The 25,779-nt window shown below is 39.3% G+C and overlaps 2 protein-coding genes across 18 annotated transcripts in view; both read right to left on the reverse strand.

Moving 5' to 3' along the window:
- The window catches only part of LOC309606460 (uncharacterized protein), a 112,163-nt gene extending 94,696 nt beyond the window's left edge, over positions 1-17,467 (reverse strand). For 4 of the 17 annotated variants that reach the window (XR_014231840.1, XR_014231841.1, XR_014231842.1 and 1 more), the window contains exon 1: positions 5,062-5,730. The gene's annotated coding sequence lies outside the window, so the exon portion shown is untranslated. Of the gene's footprint in view, positions 1-5,061; positions 5,763-9,695; positions 11,251-15,290 lie in introns of those variants that run through there. The other 13 variants (XR_014231837.1, XR_014231843.1, XR_014231849.1 and 10 more) reach the window with 9 other exon arrangements.
- A 5,104-nt stretch (positions 17,468-22,571) lies between these two features.
- LOC309606634 (ankyrin repeat domain-containing protein 17-like) overlaps positions 22,572-25,779 on the reverse strand; it is a gene marked incomplete at its 5' end in the record, with an annotated part of 63,722 nt that continues 60,514 nt past the window's right edge. The window contains 2 exon segments of the mRNA XM_082343931.1: positions 22,572-22,954; positions 24,310-24,470.

A 25,779-nucleotide genomic window follows, 5' to 3' on the forward strand; every position in this document is an offset into this window, starting at 1 on the left:
CAACACCAAGACTAAACTGTAATATGGACTTTGGGTGCTAATAATGCTTCAATGTAGGTTCATCAGTTTAACCAATGTACCATTCTGGTGCGGGATGCTGGTAGTTGAGGAGTGTGAGTGTGTGGGGGCAGGGGGTATGTCTATTTTTTTTAAGTTTCTTATCTAGATATTTTTTCATTTACATTAAATCATGTGGAATAAATAAATAAGTACATAATATGGATATGCCTTCTCTGTGCTCTCTCATTCCTCTCTACTGGGCTAAAGATAATATTTTAACTGCTTCCAACATCCCTACAACGTCAGACAAATCACTTTCTGAATGTCTCCTTTTAGAGAGCTTTTTATTCTTTCCTCACACAATTCCTGGAACTACCCTTCTCTTTCTCATTGCCTGCAACTTCTTTTTATTTGTATTTACTGTGGCCTTGGCCACCAATCAGAGATGAAATCAGCTTTTCTAAAACCTGGCTGTATTTTTAGCAACATTCTTTTGAATCTGTATGAAGAAAGGACTTACAGAGTTAGATGGCACCCTTCTCTCCAATCTTCTCATACCACCCACCACCCAGTCAATTCTGTGAGCTCCTATCAGAGATGTCATTCCAAAGAGCCCTTATCCAGTCAGTGATTTCTTGGCTGAGAGTTGGGTTGGCTCCCATGTCCACATGGGCATGCCATGCCATGAACGCCCTTCTCAATCTGACCTGCACTTACCTTGTCTCCTTTCATTTTCCCAAGAGATCACGCATGGCACTTTCCCACACCCACCCATTGCCTGGCCTTTGCTTTCCTCCTTCTACAATGCCTTTTCCCCTTCTATGCCTGGAAAAAAATGTTTATACATCCTTGCATGTCAACTTATCTTCTCAGTGAAACCCTCCTTAACATCCCAAGATAATATCAACACAATCGCTCTTCTGGTTTCTATCACTAGCATAAAATTTGTTAATTATACTCTGGTTAATTATTCACGCAGTTGTCTTTCCACTGGACTGTAAGAAACTTGGGACTCAAATGACCTTCGTCATTTTTGTATTCCCGACTTTCACCTGAGTGGCTGGCACCAAGGTGTCCTGTGAAGTGATTGTTTGGTGAACGCATTCACTTAATAACCAGGAATACAGTTCACCTGACCAAAGAGGAGTCAGAATTTTCTAATCTCACCAGTGAGAGGAAGCAACAAAGGGTTTTTTCTTATTTCTGCTTGACGGATTAGAGTATGTACATTTTATTTCTATTATAGTCTTTCAATGGACATAGTATTACCTTCCTCTGCTCTTCAATTTAGTTTAAAATAGCAAAATTTCCCCCTTTTTCATGAAAATGGCCATGTAAATTTGAGTAATGGTCATTTACAAAGATTTATCCATTCAGTCACTCAAATATATTTTGTATCTTCCATAGGGAACAGGTGAAGTTCTTTTTACCTATGGATTTCATCTGGGAGACAGAGAACAAGACTATTTATATCAAGCTCACAAGCAAAGTACAAAATGTCTCTGAAAATTCAAAATCCTATGAAAATTTTCACATCAGCAAGATCTAACTCTCATGGGTTCCACAAGAATCAACTTCTACAGCACTCACTAAATAATGCTTTCCTCCAGCCGCCTGAAGCCTCAACCAGACTAATGGGCTTCAGGAAAGAGCTGTGGTTTCAGGAAATGCGACGATCTACTGTTGCAAGCTACCCACCACTGCTCCCACTACTACCACTCACCCCTCATTTACCCACTGTCTCATACACATACACACACACACACACACACACACACACACGCACACACACACACGTCCCCACAACTCCCCTTTTGAGCTAGGCTGCTGTCAGAGGCATATGTAGAGGTACATTACTCTTACAGCAGTTTTCTAGGTTTACTTAAATAGCACAGAAACCAGGTTAAATGGGGTCAGTCATGTTCCAGATTTTCCTAACTTCCAGAAGCTCTAGTTTCCAGGAACCCATGTGGAAAAGACATCAGGCTGAAACATCTGTCAGACATTGATGGGAAACCCACTGGGCTGGAAGTCACTGGCCCTGAATTCTCTGCTGATTCTACCATGGTGATCTTAAACAAATCTCCTTACATTTCATGGTGTCACTTCACTCATTTACTATAGGATATAATTGTCCAGTATACATATTTCATATTGGACATGTACTAAGTGCTACATAAAGGGGAAGGATAAACAGGGACCACTGTACTCATTGGTAAGTAATCTAAAACATTTATTAGAGGGCTTCCCTGGTGGCGCAGTGGTTAAGAATCTGCCTGGGCTTCCCTGGTGGCGCAGTGGTTGAGAATCTGCCTGCCAATGCAGGGGACACGGGTTCGTGCCCTGGTCTGGGAAGATCCCACATGCCGCGGAGCAACTAGGCCCGTGAGCCACAACTACTGAGCCTGCGCGTCTGGAGCCTGTGCTCCACACAAGAGAGGCCGCGATAGTGAGAGGCCCGCGCACCGCGATGAAGAGTGGCCCCCGCTTGCCACAACTAGAGAAAGCCCTCGCACAGAAATGAAGACCCAACACAGCCATAAATAAATAAATAAATAATTTTAAAAAAAAGTCTCCAACTAGTCTATATGGGGCTAAGCTTCAAATTAAAAAAAAAAAAAAAAAAAAGAATCTGCCTGCCAATGCAAGGGACATGGGTTCGAGCCCTGGCGCAGTGGTTAAGAATCTGCCTGCCAATGCAAGGGACATGGGCTCGAGCCCTGGACCGGGAAAATTCCACATGCCGCAGAGCAACTAAGCCCGTGCACCACAACCACTGAGCTTGTGCTCTAGAGTCCGCGTGCCACAACTACTGAAGCCCGCACGCCTAGGGCCCGTGCTCCGCAACAAGAGAAGCCACCGCAGTGAAGCCTGGGCACCGCGACAAAGAGTAGCCCCCGCTGGCCACAACTAGAGAAAGCCCGCGCACAGCAACAAAGACCCAACACAGCCAAAATTAAATAAAAATAAAATAAATAAATTTAAATTAAAAAAAAACATTTATTAGAAAATAAGTAAAGATATAACTTGGAGTCAGTTTCAAAGTTGCAGGATCAAAGACCTATTATGCTCCTTCTGAGGGGAACTATCTCTATGCCTTTTCATCCTATGATTCTGTGTATTAAATGACAGACTGTTTGCCAGGTTGATTTAAACCCTAGTTATAGCTCACTATTGAAATATAATGCTTTGCATAGAGAGACGTTAAAATTCCAGATTAAGGTATATCACAATCCTGAGTCAAATGTCCTTTCTTCGTGGTAGGGGAAGGAAAAAGTAGAGTTATAATGAGAGAAGATGCTGGCAAATGGGCAACTGATTCTCTACAGATGAGGGATAAAAGCAAGAGTGAGAAGTAGAGGAAACATGTAGAACTTGCCTGGAAATGGAGCTGGGACAAAATGGAACCGTCCCAAAGAGAAGGAGCAGAGAAGGAATGCTTCTGCAAGGTGGAAAAAAGCAACTTCTCCCTACAGGAATGTTGAAAAAACTAGACTCCAGTAAATACAGTCTAGGTAGCTTTACTACTTTGGTTCTGGACATCTCTGAGAAGTAAAGGTCATGAAAGGTTAAATTGTACCATTCCCTTTCTCCATATTTCATGTGTACAGATTAATTGTAAATCTTGGTGTAACATACCTAGTCTTCATTTCACTACTTCATGGTGAATATGATGCATTTGAATACTGTCACTAATCATAATATATCTAGCCAACTCTAAAATGGCCCTTGAAATCAAGAATACAAATGCCCACAGATAAATGTGGTAAATTCAGATATTTTATCTTGACAATATCCATCAGCCAGGAAGCATATGCAGCACTGTTATTCATCAGAGCTTTTATAAAATAGGAACTTGAAGAAACATGTCTAAAATAAACACAAAATGTACTCCTGGGAAGACACATTCACGGGAAAATATTTTCTTGTACTTTAATTTCTGCTAAGGTTGTGATAACAGGGTTTGTGTTATAAGTACCAAACAAGGAATCAGTTTAAAGACTACACTTACGAAAGGGAACCCTGCTGTAAGTCAGAAGCTTTACAGGCAGAACTGCAATTCAGCTGTGTGTGCATCTGGCAGTGTGGTCATTTGTACATATTTTTTAAGGTGTGTGAAAAAAGTGATATACTGAATAGATTATCCATGATTTATGAAAAGGAGGAATCATTACCTGCTTCCAAATTTACAAGCTCAGCATATTCTTTGTGTCTTATGGCTTCACATATTTATTAAAATAAAGATAAGAAAGGGAAAATGGAAGATGATAACTTTCTTTATGGCAGAGATACATGTTGTAAAATAGCTGGTAAAATAATTAGAACAGATAAATTCACAAGCAAACTAGAAACTTCTATCTTGTACACATAGCTCTTACGAACCTGGAGAAGAAAACATTTTAAAGTCTCAGCTGTAGCGTTTTCTGTGGAGAACAATAAAGTTCTGAAACTTTCATTGGGCTCTCCAAGCAAAGTCTATACAACTCAGTCTGAGAACAGCCCACCATCTTTAGGAAACAGTTCTTTAACCATGACCAAGTCTCAACTCAAGTGTCATCTCCTCAGAGGCCTTCCATATGTACTCTAGCTAAAGTAGTGCCCACTCCAACATTACTCTCCGCTCCAACATTACTCTCCGCTCCTTCTTCATAACAGAACCGGCAGAAGAAAGAATCAGAAAACAGGTCAATTGAGATTAACTAGGCAAGAAACAGAAAGAAAAATGAATGAAGAAAATGAACAGAGCCTCAGATACCTGTGGGAAACCATCAAGCTATCAAATGTATGCACAGTGGAAGTCACAGAAGGAGAGAATAAAGAGAAAGTGGCAGAAAAAAAGTGTGAATAAATAGTGGCCAACAACTTAGCAACTTTGATATAAAAATTAATCTACCGCTCCCATCACCCTCTCCTGGTCAACAGCACAAAAGCGGCGGCTGCGAGCAAAGAAGCGCTGCAAACTGGCCAGGGGGGCGGGACAGCCCGCGCCGCGCCCCCTCCCCAAGCCGGGCGGGCGTGCCCGGCCATGGGGTCCTCGCGGCGCCCCGACGGCGCTCTTACCTGGCCGGCGCGGACCTCTTTCTCCAGCTCGCGGTGGCGGTTGTGCCACACGAGGTAGTGCAGCGGTCACTTGCGCTCGGGCCCCTTCCTGGCGGAGGCGTTGGCGGGGATCATCGCCCGCTCCTCATGCCGGGGCCGCGGCGCCCGGCCCGGGTGGAGGGACCGCGCCAGAGCCAAGGCCCGGAGCCGCGGGGCGGGGGGGCCAGCGCTGCCTGCTCGCAGGGCTGCGGCTCGGGCATGTGCTAGCGGCGCCGGCGGGCGGGCCGGGGCGGCGCGCCCGGAACGGTGCGGGCAGCGCGGGCCGCGGGCATCCTCGCGAGGCGGCGGGCGGCGCGGAGAGGCCCCCACCCGCCCGGAGAGGGCGCGGGCACTCGGCGGCGCCCACACCCCCGCGTACAAAGACGCTGCTCGGCCGAGGAGGCAGGCGCCCGCAGCAGGCGCGGGGGCGCACGGGGCGAGGGCCCCAGGGACGCCGCCGCCGCCGCCGGGACGCGCGCCCGCAGCTGCGTAGCCCGGCCCTCAGCCCGAGCGGTCGGCTAGGGATGCAGGGATGCGGGGGAGGGAGGAGGGGTACGTGGGTGCCCTGGGCAGTGCTTGTTTTAACTCGGCCCCGCGGCATCATGGGGCTTGTAGTCCGCCTCGTGGAACTGGGGGTGGCGAGTGGCCGGAGAGGGTCCCGCAGTGGCCCCCTGATTCATTGCGAGAGTGGGGAGGGGGTCAGGCCTGGCTGGAACGGAGGCAGTGTCCTTACGCCAGTTGGACTGGGGCGCACCGCCACCCGCTGGCATTTTTGCCTTTTGCTGGGGAAGGAGGTGGTTACAGGCCTTGCTCAAGCCTTAGGGGTCGCGGGAAGGTGTGGCCTTCAGGATTGAGTTTGGGTCCTAGTGGAACGTGAGCAGGATCCAGATTCCAAGAAGAGTGACTGATGGGAGGAATCCTGAGAAAGGTGCGGGGCGTTAGTGCGCCAAGGGTCACTGCGGCAACCAGGAATCTGGCACCTGAAATACTGCCTAGGAGTCTTCCCTGCCTCCTTTTAAAATTAAACTCCATCTTCCACATTTGACGTTAGAAAGATTCCCCCACCCTTGTCTACTGCCACTCACACATACTCCTACATGCTTTTGCTCCATAAATAACAAACTAGAGTTAGCACTGGTAATATGTCATGAAGAAAATCTGAAGGTTTGATATCTAGTTTACACCCTTGCATATATTGATTTTGATAAAGTAGCACTTCTTATTTACACAAAAGCATCTCAGGGATGGAACACATATTGACACCGTGAACAATACTCTGAAGAAGAGAGATTTGCATGCTTCACTGGAGTCATATTTATGATGGATTCGAGACAACTCTAGAAATGGTGGGGGAAGGTGAGGAGTGGAGAAACTGGCCTCACATCAGACCAAGGAATCCTTTCGAGACTTCCCCGGTGGGGCAGTGGTGAAGAATCCACCTGCCAATGCAGGGGACACGGGTTCGAGCCCTGGTTTGGGAAGATCCCACATACTGCGGAGCAAGTAATCCCGTGTGCCACAACTACTGAGCCTGTGCTCTAGAGCCCGCAAGCCACAACTACTGAGCCCGCGGGCCACAACTACTGAAGCCTGCGTGCCTAGAGCCCGTGCTCTGCCACAAGAGAAGCCACCACAATGAGAAGCCCGTGTACCACAACGAAGAGTATCCCCTGCTCGCTGTTACTAGAGAAAGCCCGTGCGCAGCAATATTCACCACATGCTGTGCTCCCTCTCACCACCAGCTTCAAAAATCAAGAGGTAAACATACTGGATTTACACCTGGATATAAATTTCCATATAATCAAATCTTTCCTGCGTTCTCAAGCATATCCAAAACATGTTCTTATTTAAATGCCATAAGAAAAAAGGAAATTATTTCAAAAGGTGGCATCTAGAACATCTTCTAATGTTCTTAAGAAGACAACTATGCCCACACTGAATTCACAGGAAAGGGGGGGTAATGGACGAAAGAAAAAGCATTCTTAGAATTCTTCTTTCATCCCACAAATCATTTCCTCTTTGTTAATACTCCAATTTTGGATTTTATTAAAACATCAGCTTTTCATTTTCCAAAACTATCCATGAACTTGGTCTGTCTTATCTATAATCCTACAACTGTCCATCTACCTTCAGACAGAACTAGAACTCCTATTTAAAGAATGCTATGAAAATTCCTTTTTCTCCCATTCATAACTAAACACACACACCACCCTACTGCAGCTGCTTTGCTGCAGTTGGCTGTGCTGGAATTTCTTAACTTATTCACACTACTGCTGCAGGGTCTGAAAGTATGGGTGATATGAGCACCTGGGGCTCTAAATGACTGTCCTCTTCCAACAGGAGTATAGACATGCTGAAATTATTTAGACGTCCCTCACATGTTTATTTCACTGCTCTTGGGTGGAGTTAAGTGAAGCCTCTTCACCCATATATTTTATTGTAAATTTTCATGAAAAAAGGAACTGTCTCCTGACACAAGTAATCCTGTTTCAGCATTATTTAGGTCTAATGATGAAACATGCCCAGTGGGCCTGGAGTAATCTAGTAAAAGGCCAGATGACAGGAAAGGATGGTAGTACACCCTGCGAGCAAGCAATTATCTGAATCTATAAGCCACAGTCAGCACTCTTTTTTTTTTTTTTTTTAATTTTTTATTTATTTATGGCTGTGCTGGGTTTTCGTTTCTGTGTGAGGGCTTTCTCTAGTTGTGGCAAGTGGGGGCCACTCTTCATCGCGGTGCGCGGGCCTCTCACTATCGCGGCCTCTCTTGTTGCGGAGCACAGGCTCCAGACGCGCAGGCTCAGCAATTGCGGCTCACGGGCCCAGCCGCTCCGCGGCATGTGGGATCTTCCCAGACCAGGGCTCGAACCCGTGTCCCCTGCATTGGCAGGTGGATTCTTAATCACTGCGCCACTAGGGAGGTCCCAAGAAACCCTCCATATTCTGTTTAAATGAGCAGAATAACTAGGCTTGCCTGCTAACCCACCTCATTTAAGAAATTTGCCCTGGGACTTCCCTGGTGGCGCAGTGCATAAGAATCCGCCTGACAATGCAGGGGACACCGGTTTGATCCCTGGTCCGGGAAGATCCCATATGAGGTGGAGCACCTAAGCCCATGCGCCACAACTACTGAGCCTGCGCTCTAGAGCCCACAAGTCACAACTACTGAGCCCGCGTGCCACACCTACTGAAGCCCGCGCGCCTAGAGCCCATAGTCTACAGCGAGAAGCCACCGCAATGAGAAGCCTGTGCACCGCAACAGAGAATAGCCCCGGCTCACCACAACTAGAGAAAGCCTGAAAAAATAAAAATTTGCCCTTTTCACAGATTCTGCCACCTCACTAGCCATAGTTCATTGTTTTTTTATTTTATTTTTTTCAAGTTTATCAGATGACTGTTTTCTGCTTCCTTCCTGATGGCTTAACTGGACTAACAGCAGGCATCTGACTGAAGAATGATCTACTTCAGGCTAGCTGGTAATCTATGACTGACGACCTTACTTGAACATATGAGCTGAGCCAACCATATTTCTCAATCAGAAAGGTGCAATTGGTAAACAGAGAAAAACTGGTTTCATTAACTATGAATTGAATCTTTGAGGACCGTATATAAGATGAGATTACGAAGAAGCCTAGGTGTAAAGAGAGTAAGATAAGAAACAGACCATGAGTGAGAGATCATAAATCCGCTATAGAAAGAGATAGAGTTGCTGTATTAAATCCTGGACAGTTCTGAAGATCACACTGCATAGCCTTAAAGTAAACACCATTTTCCTTGAGATTGCTTGGGTTGGTCTATATTCCTTGCTACGAAAAGAGCCTAATTATAATTTCTCTTCTAATCTCTAATTATTATAATTTCTTTAATTAGAAAAAAAGAAGCAAAATCTAAATCAGCATCATGTTATTAAATATGCTAACATATATTAGAGAAAAAACAGGTTTTAGAGGTTTTGTGGGATCCTATATAATCTTGGGAATCTGTTTTAGAAAAAGAATGTGAAACTACAAATACAAAATCAGGTACAGGACCTTGGCAGGGCCCCTTGCAAATAAGATTATCCTGAAACTGAAGCTTCAGTAAATCCACCTCAGTTCTGAAATGACAACAGGGTCCTGAATCCAAATTGAAAGAGCAGTGTGACTTACAAATGGAAAAAGTGCTCCTGCAGGAAAATTACACTGTACTTTCATGCTTCAGTTCAGTGTTGATTAAACTCTAGTAGATCATGAGATGAATGTGGTTGGTCATGACTAACGTAAAAAACTTTTTTAAAGGTTAAAGAAAACAGAATAGAAAATACCAGCATGCAACATATATTGTAAGGATAAGTATTGTTTTGTAAATATATTTCAATCACACACAGGTACATGTGTACTGAGTCACGATGTAAAATTAGTTTTTTCCCTAAAAAACTGTAATGCTTTTTTACTGCTTTTTGATCCGACAACAGCTTTGTAAGACTGAATGTCAAAATGGCCCACTGACTAAATTTGCCAAGGCCTGAAACTCACAGACCAGAGCCAGTAATCAGTGCTCAATGCATGGGCTGGTTGAATGTTGGGAGGATAGACCTTAGCAGTTTGAGTGGGATAAGGGCCGAAGTGATCTCTGACCAGCCTGTATGCAGAAGGATCTCGGGCATCACCAATCTGCTGTTTGGGGGCCTCAAGGAAGGTTCTTTGCTTTCTTCCTTTTTTTTTTTTTTTTTGAAGGAAGGGACCCATGTCCCCCACATCCCAACTTAATTTGCCAGAGTCCTAATACCATGTCCTGATGTCCTAAAGAGGGGGAGGGAAAAGAGAAGTGGAATGTATGGAGAAGTGTTGATAAAACCTGTTCAAGTACAGAAACCAGATACATATATTGTGAAAAATAAGTCATGCTTCTGTGGTTAGTTCTACAACAGCACCCAGAATGGCAATTTTTAAGAAAAATATATATACTAGAAACAAAATTTTAAAAGACTACCATAAATAAACAAAAATATGAAATTACACTCGTGTGAACAGATTACCTAAAGAAGAGTTAGAAGTCAGATGAAACAAACTAAATGGTCATTAAAAAGTATTAAGATTTACATTAGGTAAGGAAAATGCAAACTAGTTAAAAACTCAGTATTAAAGGTAAAAGTCTGAGAGTCTTGCCTGAATCATCCTAACAGTTGCAAAATGATGACTCAAATTATAATTCCTCTACATTTATGAGTTGTCATTATACTGTAAGGAGCAACATTCCCTCTTCTGCATTTTAAAATTTTATTTACAATCATTATGTACACATGGGTTCTTGTTTTATTCAATGAGCTGACATTATTCATTTTGATGGTCAAACTGTCCTCAATTTGGCTAGTGGGAGCCCCTTTCAAGCCGCCTCCTGTGTCCTTCTGACATGTCCCAATCATCTGAGCACTGAATTACTTTCTGACACTATAAGACTTTTGCAGGCTCCCCTTATACTTTCCCTGCCTGAGCTCAGCTATTTCCCCAGGAAGACCTAGTTTCTTTTAGTGAACTAAAATATTTAACAGACAGATCTGGGCACTGAATATGCTTACCGCTACTGAAAATTCATTGCTTCTAGGCCCTTTCAGTAGGCAGTGCTGGGGGGGTGGGGGTGGGGAAATGGCAATTTTATATGATTCAATGCAACACATAACATCATTTTAAAATTATGAGTTCAGGGACTTCCCTGGTGGCACAGCGGTTAAGAATCCGCCTGCCAAAGCAGGGGACATGGGTTCAAGCCCTGGTCCGGGAAGATCCCACATGCCGCAGAGCTACTAAGCCCGTGCGCCACAACTACTGAGCCTGCACTCTAGAGCCCGTGCTCCGCAATACGAGAAGCCACCACAATGAGAAGCCCGTGCACCTCAACGAAACGTAGCCCCTACTCGCTGCAACTAGAGAAAGCCCGCTCGCAGCAAGACCCATCGCAGCCAAAAATAAATAAATAAATTTATTTTAAAAAATAATAATAAAAAAATAAAATAATGAGTTCGTATTGATCCTCTAATTCCAATCCAATTCCATAGGGTTCTTCCTTGCCTTACTCTACTCTACATTTCTCTCTTCTTACAGTGAGAATCCTGGATCACATCATCATCAATATTTTTACTTATTCATTTGCTCAACCTTACAATACACCCCATATAGCTTTAAAATTGTTTATCCATAACATTATAAAAAAACAAATGTCCTAAGTAGAATTGCAGATTTGTCTGAAGTTTGTCTTTAGACTGAAGGGTATACAAAATACTACTGTCTTCAAGAGTTTTTTGGATTGTTTTTCTTTTAGTAGGTTTATGTTAATAATCTAAAATACAGATAGGTTTACTTGTTTCGATTTGCATTCAATTTTAGTGTTTTTCCCTTCATCAAGGTTGGTTTTGTTTTAAATTTATAAACATTAACATGGTTACAAAACTAAAACGATTATTTCTACTGAGGTAAGTGCTACTTCTTCCCCCCCCTTCCCTTATATTCTGCCTGAAAGTCTGATGAGGAATAAGAATTGTCTCAAAGCAACTCCCCACAGATTAATTATAAATTACAAAGGGAAAAATGACAACTTGACAGTGTAGAAATCTGTGAAACCAAGTGATCAAAGTTAACAGCACCATTAATAGCACAAACTGATATTTTATACCTTCTAATGTCAGTGAGAACAGTGCAATGTTGACTAATACTAATATTCGTGTCAAAAATATATAACTTAAACTTAATCATGAAGAAATATCAGAAAAACAAACTGAGGCATTTTACCAAACAACTGACCTATAATCTGAAAAAAAAAAAAAAAAAAAGCTTTCTTTGAAAGATACAGAAAGGCTAAGGAAACAGTTCCAGATTGTCTGAGACTAAAAGACATGGGAATTAAATGCAATTTGTGATACTGATTTGAATCTTGAATGAGAGGAAGTAATAAAGGCATTATTGGGACAAGTGATGAAATGTGAATATGGACTATACATTAGATAATAGTAACGTATCAATGTAAAATTTGCTGAAATTGACAACTGCACTGTAGCTGTGGAAGAGAATGTTCTTGTTCTTCCAAAATATTATAATCTGGAGTATTTAGGGGAAATCAGCTTGATATGTGCAACTAACTCTAAAATGATTCAGGAAAATAAAAAACCCTACAATCCCCTACACATACTCGACACACACACATACACAGACACACACTCACTCACTCATACACACAGGGATACATGGTGGGGAAAGGGAGGAATGTGGCAACATGTTAACAATTAGTGAGTGGGGGTGGGGGGATATACACCGGTTCTTTGTGCTACTCTTTAAAGACCCTAGAGATATAATCAAATGCAACATGTTTACCTTGACTGGTTCACGGTTCAAAAGGGGAAAAAAAATCTCTAATGTATTTCCTAAAGTAATAAACATTAATATCAGTAAGTATGTTTTATTTTATTTTAAAACATTCTCTGCTTCTGAGAATCCATTCTATTTTAAAGATTAACTACCAAAAAATTTCAGGTAACACATTTCAATAGCAATGATGTTACAATTTTAACATCTTTTCTCCCAATTCCTATTTTTTTATGAACATGAAAATCAAAGACTATCCTTATTTTTATATATAAATAGGTGAATATGAATCACCCATATGTAGATATTTTAAGGAAGATGTTTTTATTCCTATAACGGTTTAGTTTCAGCTCAACATACTCAGAAGACACTGATCCAGATCTGTTATATACTTAGGAATAAAAACTAATTTTAAGAGGAGTCAAAGAAAAAACTAAGCAGGTAAAATCATTCAAAAATTATGTTTCAGACTTTTTAATCACTGGCTATTTATAAAAACGTTCGCTCTTCTGTCACCATTCCATTAGTACATTTCTGAAACTATTAGAAAACAGGACTAACACTTACTGTTCATTATCATCAAACAGAAGAAAGACCAACAGTAATAGTAGATAATAGTAGTAATAGTAGACTAATAGTAATAGTAGATTATCTCGTTTACTCCATAAACTAATCCAGTGTGGTAGATATTAACAGATCAGAAAATTGAGGTTCACTGAAATGACTTGTCTAAGCTCACCTAACTGTTTATAATAGGATTTTGCTGACAAAGGCAATCTGGGGGGAAAATTACCTTGAAAAGTATCTAAACGTCAGTAAATTAACTGTTGTTACTGTTATTATTATTATCATTTAACATATGGTTATTAGCTACACTACAAACAGAGTTCGTTGGTAACCCTCAATATTTTACTTTTCTGGGTTTCTTTTTTCTTAATTGTTGTAACTTGCCCTAAAATCTCTTCAAATTCACCTCCCTAAAGGGAGAGAATCCTGAATTAGGATAAAGTACCAATTTTTTCTTTTTTTTGCTGCACCACGTGGCGCGGCTTGTGGGATCTCAGTTCCCTGACGAGGAATTGAACCCGTGCCCCTGGCAATGGAAGCTCGGAGTCCTAACCACTGGACCGCCAGGGAATTCCCCCCCTTTTTGGGGGCCAACTTTTAAAATAAATGTATTTATTTATTTTTGGCTGTGTTGGGTCTTCGTTGCTGTGCGCAGGCTTTCTCTATTTCTCTAGCTGCAGCAAGCGGGGGCTACTCTTGGTTGCAGTGTGCAGGCTTCTCATTGCGTTGGCTTCTCTTGTTGCAGAGCATGGGCTCTAGGCACGCGGACTTCAGTAGTTGTGGCTCACGGGCTCTAGAGCACAGGCTCAGTAGTTGTGGTGCACAGGCTTAGTTGCTCCGCGGCATGTGGGATCTTCCCGGACCAGGGCTCGAACCCGTGTCCCCTGCATTGGCAGGCGGATTCTTAACCACTGGCCACCAGGAAAGCCCAGACCAATTTTTAATACAGAGTGAATTACCTTCCATTCAATATATACCTATCAATCTTCCTTATAATAAACTAAATAAATAAAACAAATATCCATATTCCTCTAGTACACAGAAATTTATATTGCATTGAATACAGCTTTAAATAACTGAGGCTATAACCTTTCCTTATAAGCCAGATAGTTAAGACTAAAATGTCATAATCAGTTATTCCTTAGAGTTATATTTAGTTTCAGTGTTCTGTTAATAGCTTATGTTTAGATAAGCCAGGCTAAGTAGCTATGTTATACTATATTCACTTTATCTCAGTTATGATTCGTAAGAAATTTTCTAAAGCTTTTTCAAAGATGGGTAAAGTATCCTCAATGAGAACTGCTGTAAACTTTTTTTCTTCTTACATTCGTACTTTATTTTCATACTTCTCACTTTGTTTCTGGCATGTTTTTATCACAGTCACTTTGAATTCTTTCTTAAACCACTTCTTTTCACTTAGGGACACCTGTACAAGGATAATTAATATTCCAAGTGACAGTCCTTGTTATTTGACAAACACAAGAAAAACTATAAATATGTAAATTCACTATATGCTACACCTTACTTCATGCTTTCACTGGCAATGTACTTTCATATGCATCTCTCAAATACTAATTTTTTTTTACTCTTTCATTCAGTTAACAAGTCTCTATTAACTGGGCTCTAACATTGTTAAAAGAAATTTAGTAGTTTAAAAAAAAATGGATTCTTATTAAAATTTCCTCAAGGTGAAAGCAATTTGATGCCTTTTTCCTCGCTAAATAAATAAATAACCACAAATAATAGCCTCACTATGGAATTCTCTTAATGTGAGTTGAATTCCCTATTGATGAATGATCTTCCTTGGTTTGAAAAATCTGATCAATGCTTCAAAGTCTGACTACAGTTAAAAACACACATCTGGTAATGTGAAATCAGTTGTATTATTTATGTAATAGATGAGATTTAAAGGTAGACCAAAAGCACATGATATTTATACTACTTTTAAGGCTACAAATCTTTCTTCTTGGGAGCTATATTCTCAAACCTGAAAGTAAATGTAAATCAATAGATGATACAACAAGATTTTTTCTTCTCAAAAAATGATCCCTCTTAGAAATTAACTTCAATATAATATGCTAGGTTTGATAGAGCCGAAGTTGATTCTAATACTTTAAAAACCTGGAAATTCTATTTAAAGTCCTCCTGATTTCAGATTGCCATGAATACAAATTACATTTTTATAGAATTTAAATTATTAAGAGATTTAAAACTTAAAAATTCCAAACTTTGAAAAACTTAAAACCTTTTGTTTTTTAAGGGAACATACAGACAAACTCTTCCTCTGGAACTACAGTGTATATTACTCACCATTTGATGCTGATGAACAAGGAGTCAACAAACTAAGCGGGGAAATATGTTGTCTGTTAAAGTTAGCAGCTGTGGGTGCTCCTCCAAGGGGTGGCCCAGGTCCATACATTTGACCTCCTGAAAGGTTTGAGGCAAAGTTTCCCAAATGTGTAGAAGAAGGTGTTACAGAACCATATGGTGAGTCCATATTGACAATACCTATAATGTAGAAGATAATCATAATTTACAATAGTTACCCCTAGGAGATATAATTAGAAAAACCTAAAATTCCAAGAGGTCCCTAATATATCCAAAAATATTTTAGATTATTAAAAAAATTTCTCCTTGCTTACTTCTTCCAGTCATTCCACTCATTATTTCCCCCTTTATTTTATAAAGATAGCTATAAAAAAGAAATTACCAAGGAAAACATTTTACATTTACTTTTAATTTTGACATTTTATTACTTATTATAGAATACATATAGATTTAATATTAACACTAGAATTTAAATAGGTTTGGTGGCCAAGGAGTTGTATAAAATTTTACCTTTAAAAAACGTATGGGGAAGGGAGGGATGAGTAGGCAAACCACAAAGGATTTTTAAGGCACTGAAAATACTCTGGATGATAGTATAATGGTTACTATACCAGACTTTCGTTCAAACCCACAGAATGTACAGCACCAAGAATGAACCCTCATGTAAACTACAGACTTTGATAAGGATGTGTGACTGTAGGTTCATCAACTGTAACAAAAATACCATTCTGGAGTGGGATGTTGGTAATAAAGGAGGCTATGCCTGTGTGAAGGCAGGGGGTATATGGAAAACCCCTGTACTTTTCTCTCAATTTTGCTGTGAACTTAAGAGTGCTACTAAAATAAAAAAACAAAAACAAAACCGAAAAAACCCCACAAAACTGAAAACAAACCAGAAAAAAACTATAGGAGAAAAAAAAAAGATTGTAGCTATACTTTATAATAGAGAGATCTGACAATCAGCATCTTAACTAAGTGGCCATGCTTTCCATAGATAAGAGAAGGACAATCTGTCATTGAGTGCCTCCTGATACAATACAGTGTGAGATTCAAACATTACCTATCTGATGTTCCTGCTAGAAATGTTTAACCAGAATGGAACCACAGATTGAGAAAACGGGTGAATCTGAAAGGCAGGACATTCTTCAGTACAACTGGACTCTTCAAAGGATTCAATGTCAAGAAGAACAAAAGAAGATGGTGAGATGTTTTAGACTGTGGGAGATCAAAGAGACATAATAGCCAAAAGCAATGTGTGAATCTTGATTGGTTGGATCAAAAGGAGAGAAAAAAGAAACATACAGGCATAAAGGGTATATTTGGGATGATGGTACTACATATTGGGTGCTATTACTGAATTAATGTTAATTTCTAGGGTGTAGAAATAGTGGTATAGCTGTAAAGGCAAACATGCCTATGTTGACCTGAATCTAATACTTCCCTCTGATAGACTCTTAAGTTAAACTTCATTGCTAATTTTGGCTCTAACCAACTGTACACCCCAAAACCTTACCTCCCGATGGAGCACGTCTTTTTTCTATACTTTTCCACAAAACAAGAATTTACTTCTTTTTTCTCTAAATCTTAATTTTAGTCTGTCTTAACACATTACCTAGATTTCACATTTTTTGAAAAGTGAAGTATTTTCACTAAATTCCAACTTTACAAAAATGAAATATAAAAGCATTTCCAATTACTCCCCAAAATATACAAACAGCTCATGCAGCTCAATATCAAAAAAAACAAACAACCCAATCAAAAAATGGGCAGAAGATCTAAATAGGCATTTCTTCAAAGAAGACATACAGATGGCTAAAATCACATGAAAAAATGCTCAACGTCACTAATTATTAGAGAAATGCAAATCAAAACTACAATGTGGTATCACCTCATACCGGTCAGAATGGTCATCATCAAAAAATCTACAAACAATAAATGCTGGAGAGGGTGTGGAGAAAAGGGAACCGGCCTACGCTGTTGGTGGGAATGTAAATTGGTACAGCCACTATGGAGAACAGTACGGAGGTTCCTTAAAAAACTAAAAGCAGAGCTACCATATGATCCAGCAATCCCACTCCTGGGCACATATCCAGAGAAAACCGTAATTCAAAAAGATACATGCACCCCAATGTTCACGGCAGCACTGTTTACAATAGCCAGGATATGGAAGCAACCTAAATGTCCATCAACGGAGGAATGGGCGAAGAAGATGTGGTACATATATACAATGGAATATTACTCAGCCATAAAAAAAGAATGAAATAATGCTATTTGCAGCAACATCAATGGACCTAGAGATTGTCATACTGAGTGAAGTCAGACAGAGAAAGACAAATATCATATATTGCTTATATGTGGAATCTAAAAAAAGAGTACAAATGAACTTATCTATGAAACAGAAATAGAGTTACAGATGTAGAGAACAAACTTACAGTTACCAGGGGGTAAGGGGCAGGGAGGGACAAATTGGGAGATTGGGATTGACATATACACACTACTAGACATAAAATAGATAACTAATAAGAACCTACTGTATAGCACAGGGAACTCTACTCAATGCTCTGTTATGGCCTATATGGGAAAAGAATCTAAAAAAGAGTGGATATATGTATATGTATAACTGATTCACTTTGCTGTACACCTGAAACTAACACAACACTGTAAATCAACTATACTCCAATAAAAATTCTTAAAAAATAAAAAAATGAAAAAAATAAAAGCATTTCCAATGTACTAATTAGCATATGAAGCTTTTACAACCAAATTATATTGATTCTATTTAGTATTCAAGAGAAAGTGTTTTTGAAAGTGAAATATGAAAATATTTCAATCAACCCCCAGCAAGGAAATATTTACTGACCATGTTCTTTACATTATATTTATGTGTTATAGAAAGACGTAAAAATAACAATCAGTTCCCATTATATTTAGAAATTTTTAGTCCCAGAATGTCATCTCTTCAATAACACGTAACAAGTTGGCAACCTTTCTGTAAAGGGCTAAATAATAAATAGTTTTAGGCTGTCAGCAGAACATGGAAGCAGCCATAACACAATATGTAAATGAATGGGCATAGGTGTATTTCAACAAAACTTTTATTTATGAACACTGAAAGTTGAATGCACTATTTTTTTTTTAAATATTTATTTATTTATTTATTTTTGGCTGCATCGAGTCTTAGTTGCGGCACGCGGGCTTCTCTGTAGTTGTGGCACACGGGCTCCAGAGCAGGTGGGCTCTCTAGTTGCAACACCAGGACTTAGTTGCCCCGTGGCATGTGGGATCTTAGTTCCCCGACCCGGGACTGAACCCACATTCCCTGCACTGGAAGGCAGATTCTTAACCACTAGACCACCAGGGAAGTTCTGAATGTACTCTTTTTTGTGTCACATATTATTCTTTTTAAAAATAAAAAAAAATTTTTTTTAAATCTTACACAATTGTTATAACTCAATTAAAAAAAACCCACAAATGTAAAATCAGGTAGTATGCCATACTTGGCACATGGACCATAGTTTGTCTATCTCTAGCATGAAATTATCTTTATTTATTCTTATTTTGTTATTGCTTTAATGGTAGACTTTTTTTTTAACATCTTTATCGGAGTATAACTGCTTTACAATGGTGTGTTAGTTTCTGCTTTATAGCAAAGTGAATCAGCTATACATACACATATATCCCCATATCTCTTTCCTCTTGCGTCTCCCTCCCACCCTCCCTATCCCACCCCTCTAGGTGGTCACAGAGCACGGAGCTGATCTCCCTGTGCTATGCGGCTGCTTCCCACTAGCCATCTATTTTACATTTGGTAGTGTATATATGTCCATGCCACTCTCTCACTTCGTCCTAGCGTACCCTTCCCCCCTGCCCGTGTCCTCAAGTCCATTCTCTACATCTACGTCTTTATTCCTGTCCTGATCCTAGGTTCTACAGAATCATATTTTTTTTCCGATTCTATATATACGTGTTAGCATACAGTATTTGTTTTTCTCTTTCTAATTACTTCACTCTGTATGACAGACTCTAGGTCCATCCACCTCACTACGAATAACTCAATGAAATTATCTTTAATTATTTGAAATATTCATATTAAAACACAGAGCTCAAAATGCAACTTGGTATCCTGGACACTGCAACAGAAAAAGAACATTATTGGAAAAACTGTGGAATCTGAATAAAGTCTGTAGTCCAGTTAATTGTACTGTACCGATATTAATTTCTTAGTTTTAATAAATATATGGTGTTTAGGTAAGAATGTTTAATTAGGGGAAATTGGGGTAATTATAGAAGAACTCTTCTATAAATCTAAAAATATTTCAAAGTAAAAAGTTAAAAAAGAAAAAGCAGTCACTCAAAACCAGATCTTTAGATCCTCTTTAGATATCAGCACTGTCTAACAGAACTTTTTATGTTAATAGATGTGTTCAATATCTGGGCTCTCCAATATTGCAGCTACCAGCCATTATGTGCTTATTAAGGAAGCACTTGAAATATGACCAGCCTACAACCATCATGGAAAACAGTATGGGGGATCCTTAGAAAACTAAAAATAGAACTACCACATGATCCAGCAATTCCACTTCTGGAACTATATCCAAAAGAAACAAAAACACTAACTCGAAAAGATACCTACACTTCCATGTTCGTAACAGCATTATTTACAATAGCTAAGACATGGAAACAACCTAAGTATCCATCCATGGATGAATGGATAAAGAAGCTGTGGTATGTATACATATATGTATATATACCACACACATACACACACACAATGGTATATTATTTAGTCATAAAAAAACACACACACAAAAACACGAGGAAATCCTGCCATTTCTGACAAAATGGATGGGCTGTGAGGGCATTATGCTAAGTAAAATAAGTCAGACAGAGAAAGACAAAAACTGTATGATCTCACTTATATGTGGAATCTCAAACAAACAAACTCATAGAAAAAGAGATCAGATTTGTGGTTACTAGAGGTGGAGGTGGGGTGGGGGGGAATTGGAGGAAGGTGGTCAAAAGGTACAAACTTCCACTTACGAGATAAGTAAGGATTAGGGATGTAATGCGCAACATAGTAACGGCAGTTAACACTACTGTATGATACATGGGAAAGCTGTTAAGAGAGACTAAATCCTAAGAGCTCTCATCACAAGGAAAAATATTTTTTCCTTTTTCTTTTTTTTTAAAAATTGTATCTATAGGAGATGATGAATGCTAACTAAATTTACTGCCGTAATCATCTCACAATGTATGTAAGTCAAACCATTATGCTCTACACCTGGAACTCATATACAGTGATGTACATCAATTATATCTCAACAAAACTGGGAAAAATTTTAAAAATGGCCAGCTTGACTGAGTTGAATTTTTAATTTCATTAAATTTAAATAGCACATATAGTTAGTACCTACCCTATTGAACTATGTAGCTCTATATTTTTCTCATTATTTTTAAAACAAAAAACAGTAGGAAGTGAAATCAAATTTTAAAAATCTTTGGTAATTATTTTTTATTTGAACTAAAAACAAACTTCTGATGTCATTATCTTATTAAATTAAAATATGAGACTTTTCAAAAAATTTTTTTTTATTTATTTAGAAAAAATATTTATTTATTTATTTGGCTGCTCCCGGTCTTAGTTGTGGCATGTGGGATTTATTCCCCTGACCAGGGATCGAACCTGGGCCCCCTGCATTGGGAGTGCGGAGTCTTAACCACTGGACTACCAGGGAAGTCCCCTTTTCTTTATTTTGAGAGAGAAAAATATACCTGATGAAGAAATTTATTTACAGTAAATTTAAGATAAAAATCCATTACAGCTTCTAAAAAGATTTAAAAAGTAATAATGCCATACTAGACACACTCAATACTCACAATAGCATTTGAATTAGTACTACAATCTGTCTATCTGACCCAGTCACAGAGTAAAAATATTAGAAAATAACCAAGAGTTTCAACATCATTTGTAGAAACGAGCAGCTGAAGAATGTCAGAAAATACAAACTTATCTGAGGGACTTGGAGCAGGTCTCTGTAATGGTGGTTTAAAACCTGGAGCTTTGGAAGTATCAGACTGATGTAAAGGATCTGAATTTGGCAAATATGAGGATTTTCCTGATAGCATAAATTCTGGTGTTGACTGAGATGAAACAACAGATCCTCCCCAGAAGGCATGAGCAGGAGTAGGGCTACTTTCACACAATGTGCTAAAGGGCCCAAATGGTAAGGGGGCACTGAAATTGGGAGCAATCGGCTTATTTGCTAGATGTACTGAATTTTGACAAGCACTTTGTGTACTTAAGGTCGAAGGTAGCTGGACAGAAGAGGGGACACTGTGAGGTCTTTTAATGTGTTTGACACTGAGGACTGCAACAGATGAATTTTGCACAGGAGCTGGATTCTTGTGAGGGGCAGTTGTGCCATGAGAGGGTGGTCTCATAGCAGGGGGTTCCATTTGAGGTGGAGGCTGGGAGCATCCCATTTGTGTCTGAGGCATAGGGTAAGTCACTGGGGCAGTAGAAGGCACCGCCACTGGAGCAGAACTTGTTGTTCCTAAAGGAGGAACAGTCATTCTAACTTCCGGGGGAGGAACCTGAGACTGCTGAAGAGGTGGTCTTGGCTCCTGAGAAACAGATCCCGGAGGTTGCTGCTGAGTAGAATGAACTGATGAACTCCCAGAAGAACTGCTGCTGTTTGGAGGTCTACTGTTTGTTGTTTCTACTATTGGTGGACTACCTGCTTCCTGTTCAGAGGAAGATGCCCCTTTATTTGGAGATGCTGTTCCACAATCCAAAGGGCTGTTTCTAGAAACCCCTCCTGGCTGGGCTGGTGGTGATGGGGAAGATGGGGATGATACTGGGTAGTATTCTTTGGCAGTAGGCATAGGATATGTGGCATTTGTGGGTGCAGTGCTGTTGTTACTTGCTGTGGTGGTGACTGTTGTGGTGGTGGCATTGGATGCCTTCACAACTGTGACAAAAAGCTGCCTTCCAACAGAAGGTGAACTTGGACTGCCATTTGTAGATGTACCAGGCACCGTTGAAGCTGATGAACTGGTTGTAGTTGTTGGACTTGAAGTTACAGAACCTGCTGAATTCACCAGAGAACTACTGCTATTCTGATGCTATGGCGAGGCACCATGTGAGGCTTAGGCGAGTTAGTAGCTCTGGCAGGGCTCAAAGGCCTGACAGGAAAAGGACCCCAAGTGGATTGAGCTGGTGGAAAAGTACCTCCAAAGTGCATCATGGGCAACCTTGGTGGATGGATCTGCTGGAAAGTCTGAGCAGCAAGCAAAGCCTGTGCACACTGTGGAGGAGGCTATGCTAATGGAAGAGAAACTGGAAGACCAGGCCTCGCATTATTCATGGGTTCTTAATGGTTTTGTGAGTAGATGCAGAAGAAATTGCAGGCACAGTGAGTGCTGCGGCAGTCTGAGATGTTGATGACAGAGCTACAGTCGCCATTTTAATTCCCATTAAGGAACTGTTAGCAGCAGTGGTGGTAGGTGCTGATGACCCAATTTTGGAATTTGCTGAGGAGCTTTTCAAACGATTCTTTGGAATAAGTTCATCAATTTCTTTGTCTGGATCCTTGATCAGAGCATTGATCAACTGAGTTGCTTGTCTTGTTGATTCAGTGCCACCCCTATAAGTTGACAAAAAAAAAAAATTAGGTCCAATTTCGCCTTTTTAATATGTAAAGCCTAAATTAATTCGTGTGTGTATGTGTATGTACACACATACAAAGAACAGATAAAAGTTAAGAAGCAATTTTCTGACTATTTTTGAGGTATTATGCAAACAAAGCAATAAACTGTCCTGACACACCACTATATTTTTCAAAGGAAAAGTAAATGACTTCTTTTCCAAGAAATTTAATTTCACTATTGTTTCCTCAGACTAAGCAATCATCTTCCTACCGTGAAATACATTCTAGACAGAAAAACCATTGCACTTTAAAATCCTATGTAATCCATATTGTTACCATGAAGTTAAACAGCTGATCAATATCAAAAGCAGTACAAATAAGCAAGAAAAATAATACCACTGAGTAAGAAAACAGTATTTTATTTTAAATCCTGGTAGCTTAGATGACCCCATTTATATTTATTAGTGGTTTCTCTATTAGTAGAGTGATTATTGTAACTCTTTTGGACAGATGTCTCAAAATGAGAGAAGAATCCTGATAATGACAACCATGGCCATAAGGTCAAACTCCAGTCTTGGATGTTCAGGAAAATATTGGATTGAGCGGAAAGCCTTATGGAGACCCTAAGGGGGAAATTACTTATAAAGGGTATATGCTTCCCCTCTTCTCTGGGTAAGGCAAGTTGTGACTACACCTATCCCAGGGGAGGGATAAACAAGATAGGAGAAGGGGATAAGTGCAAAACAGAGCTGGTTAATTGCCTCCTTCCTCTTGAGGCAGCCTAAAAAACTATCTGCCCCTCTACCACCGGGAAGGGCACCTGTCTCTCACAACCAAATTTATGATTTCTTAGAATATCATCTTTACTCTAAGGGTATTCGACATAGACATGTTCAAATATTCAATTTAAAACAAATATCCACTTCAGATTTAAATCTATTACTGAGCTCATATTCTAAGGATACAATCTCAGAATAACAAATCTCAAATGCTAATTTAAGAGAAAGATGGAAAACTACAGATTAGAATGTGTTAGAAACCCATTCCTTCTTAAAAAGAAGTTTTTAAGAATGTCATATTAAAATTTTTTATAAGGAAAAGATTATTCAAACCTTTGCCATACACACACAAAAGAAAAATTCCTTTAAAGCCCTTTGAAATACTTCACAAGATCATATGAATAAGAAAAAAAACTGTAAAGCTTATCTTAAACACGAATCAAATTCCCATTTAAAAAAGTATGCTATTAAATACAAAGTTCCATTGAAAACTCAAATGCTTATATATATTGATAATTAAGCTCTAGTGCAACAAAATACAAAAGAAAAAAACCGTAAGAGACAAAACTTTGCCTTATAGTTATTATCCGGTCTCCTGTCTTGTCTTTCTGCTGATCAATATCTATGTGTGCACCAGTGAACTCCCGAATAGCGTTAATATGACAACCTCCTCTTCCAATCACTCTGGATATCACAGTTGATGGAACAGATACTTTCTCTGACCTGTTTAACAGCTGCAAAAATAAATTAATATAAATCATAAGTATCAGTGGTTGTACTTAAAATAAGAATTATTACTAAAATATGTGTCTGTAAATTCAGAATATTGTCGAATAAGCCTCTTCTACCTACTCTCACTCTAAGTGATAAAAGGCAACTAAGAGCCACAGAAAAAAGAGAAAGACAGAGAGAGAGTGAGCTTTACCACAGCTTCTCATCTCATTACCAAAAACTGTTTGCTTTTTTGACTTTCGTCCTTCATTAATATCTGTGAAGCACATACATGTAGATATACACTGTGTTAATGCAAATACTAATGGCAAATAAGACAGACAGGGGCTCTTGCCCACATATACTGACTATGTAGAAACCAAGTAAGAAAACTACAACACGATGTTGTAAGTGCTCTAATAGGGTATCATAAAGACACATTGCTTGGGGCATCTAATCTACCCTAAGGAGTCAAGAAAGGCTTCTTGTGGGTACCTTTGGGTATTTGACTCACATGATTGTTTTTATTCCCTAATACATAACTGAAAGGATGATACTAAAAATTCATTGCTGCCTTGTATTCTTCTAGAGGCATTAAAATGATTATCCACAATATGGAAACTTGCTAAGGGATGTTTAGTTGTGTGAGGAAAGAGAAAAGCCTGCTGGAATTCCAAAAAAAGCAAAACCCACCTAAAACTTACAAAATTACATTACAATTTTAAACACTCAGATTCAGGAAAGGTAGATATAAATTTCTGACAAGTCTAAATTAAAGAGTACTTCTAAAAGAAAAACAGTATAACTCTCAATAAAAAGAAGGAGCCAATTGTGCTTCAATGAATAAGTAAATTATTTATTTAGAATAGATTAACTATGAAATTATACATTATTTTTTTAAATGGTAAGGTATGATCCCTGCCCTTTTGTATACATAACTAAGTTACTTGATAATTCCTTTTTCCCTAAAGGACATAATAATCAGTCAGTGATCATTATTTTAAGTTAGTTAAGAATTTGCTTGCATACTACAATATAAAATACATGCAGGAAAACTGAATTCTCTTACTTTTGTACAGAGAGTATTCTGATGTTGTGATTTCAGTTAGTTCAAAAGAATGTGTGTGAGACAGAGAAAGAGATAAAGATAGAGATGGGGGTTGAGGGGAAGTGTTGGCCCAAAATAAGATAAAAAATGTACAGTACGTCTTGAGATTAACAGTAATAAGCTTGGTTCACTACAGATTTTGTTTTAAAACAATCAAAAGTTTAATTATTTGATGGAATTTCTGGAGAGTTCCTTAAAATAGGTTATTGAAGATTTATAATGGA

Source organism: Balaenoptera borealis (genome assembly GCF_965194805.1).
Source record: "Balaenoptera borealis genome assembly, chromosome: 11".
NCBI classification, from domain to species: Eukaryota; Metazoa; Chordata; class Mammalia; order Artiodactyla; family Balaenopteridae; genus Balaenoptera; species Balaenoptera borealis.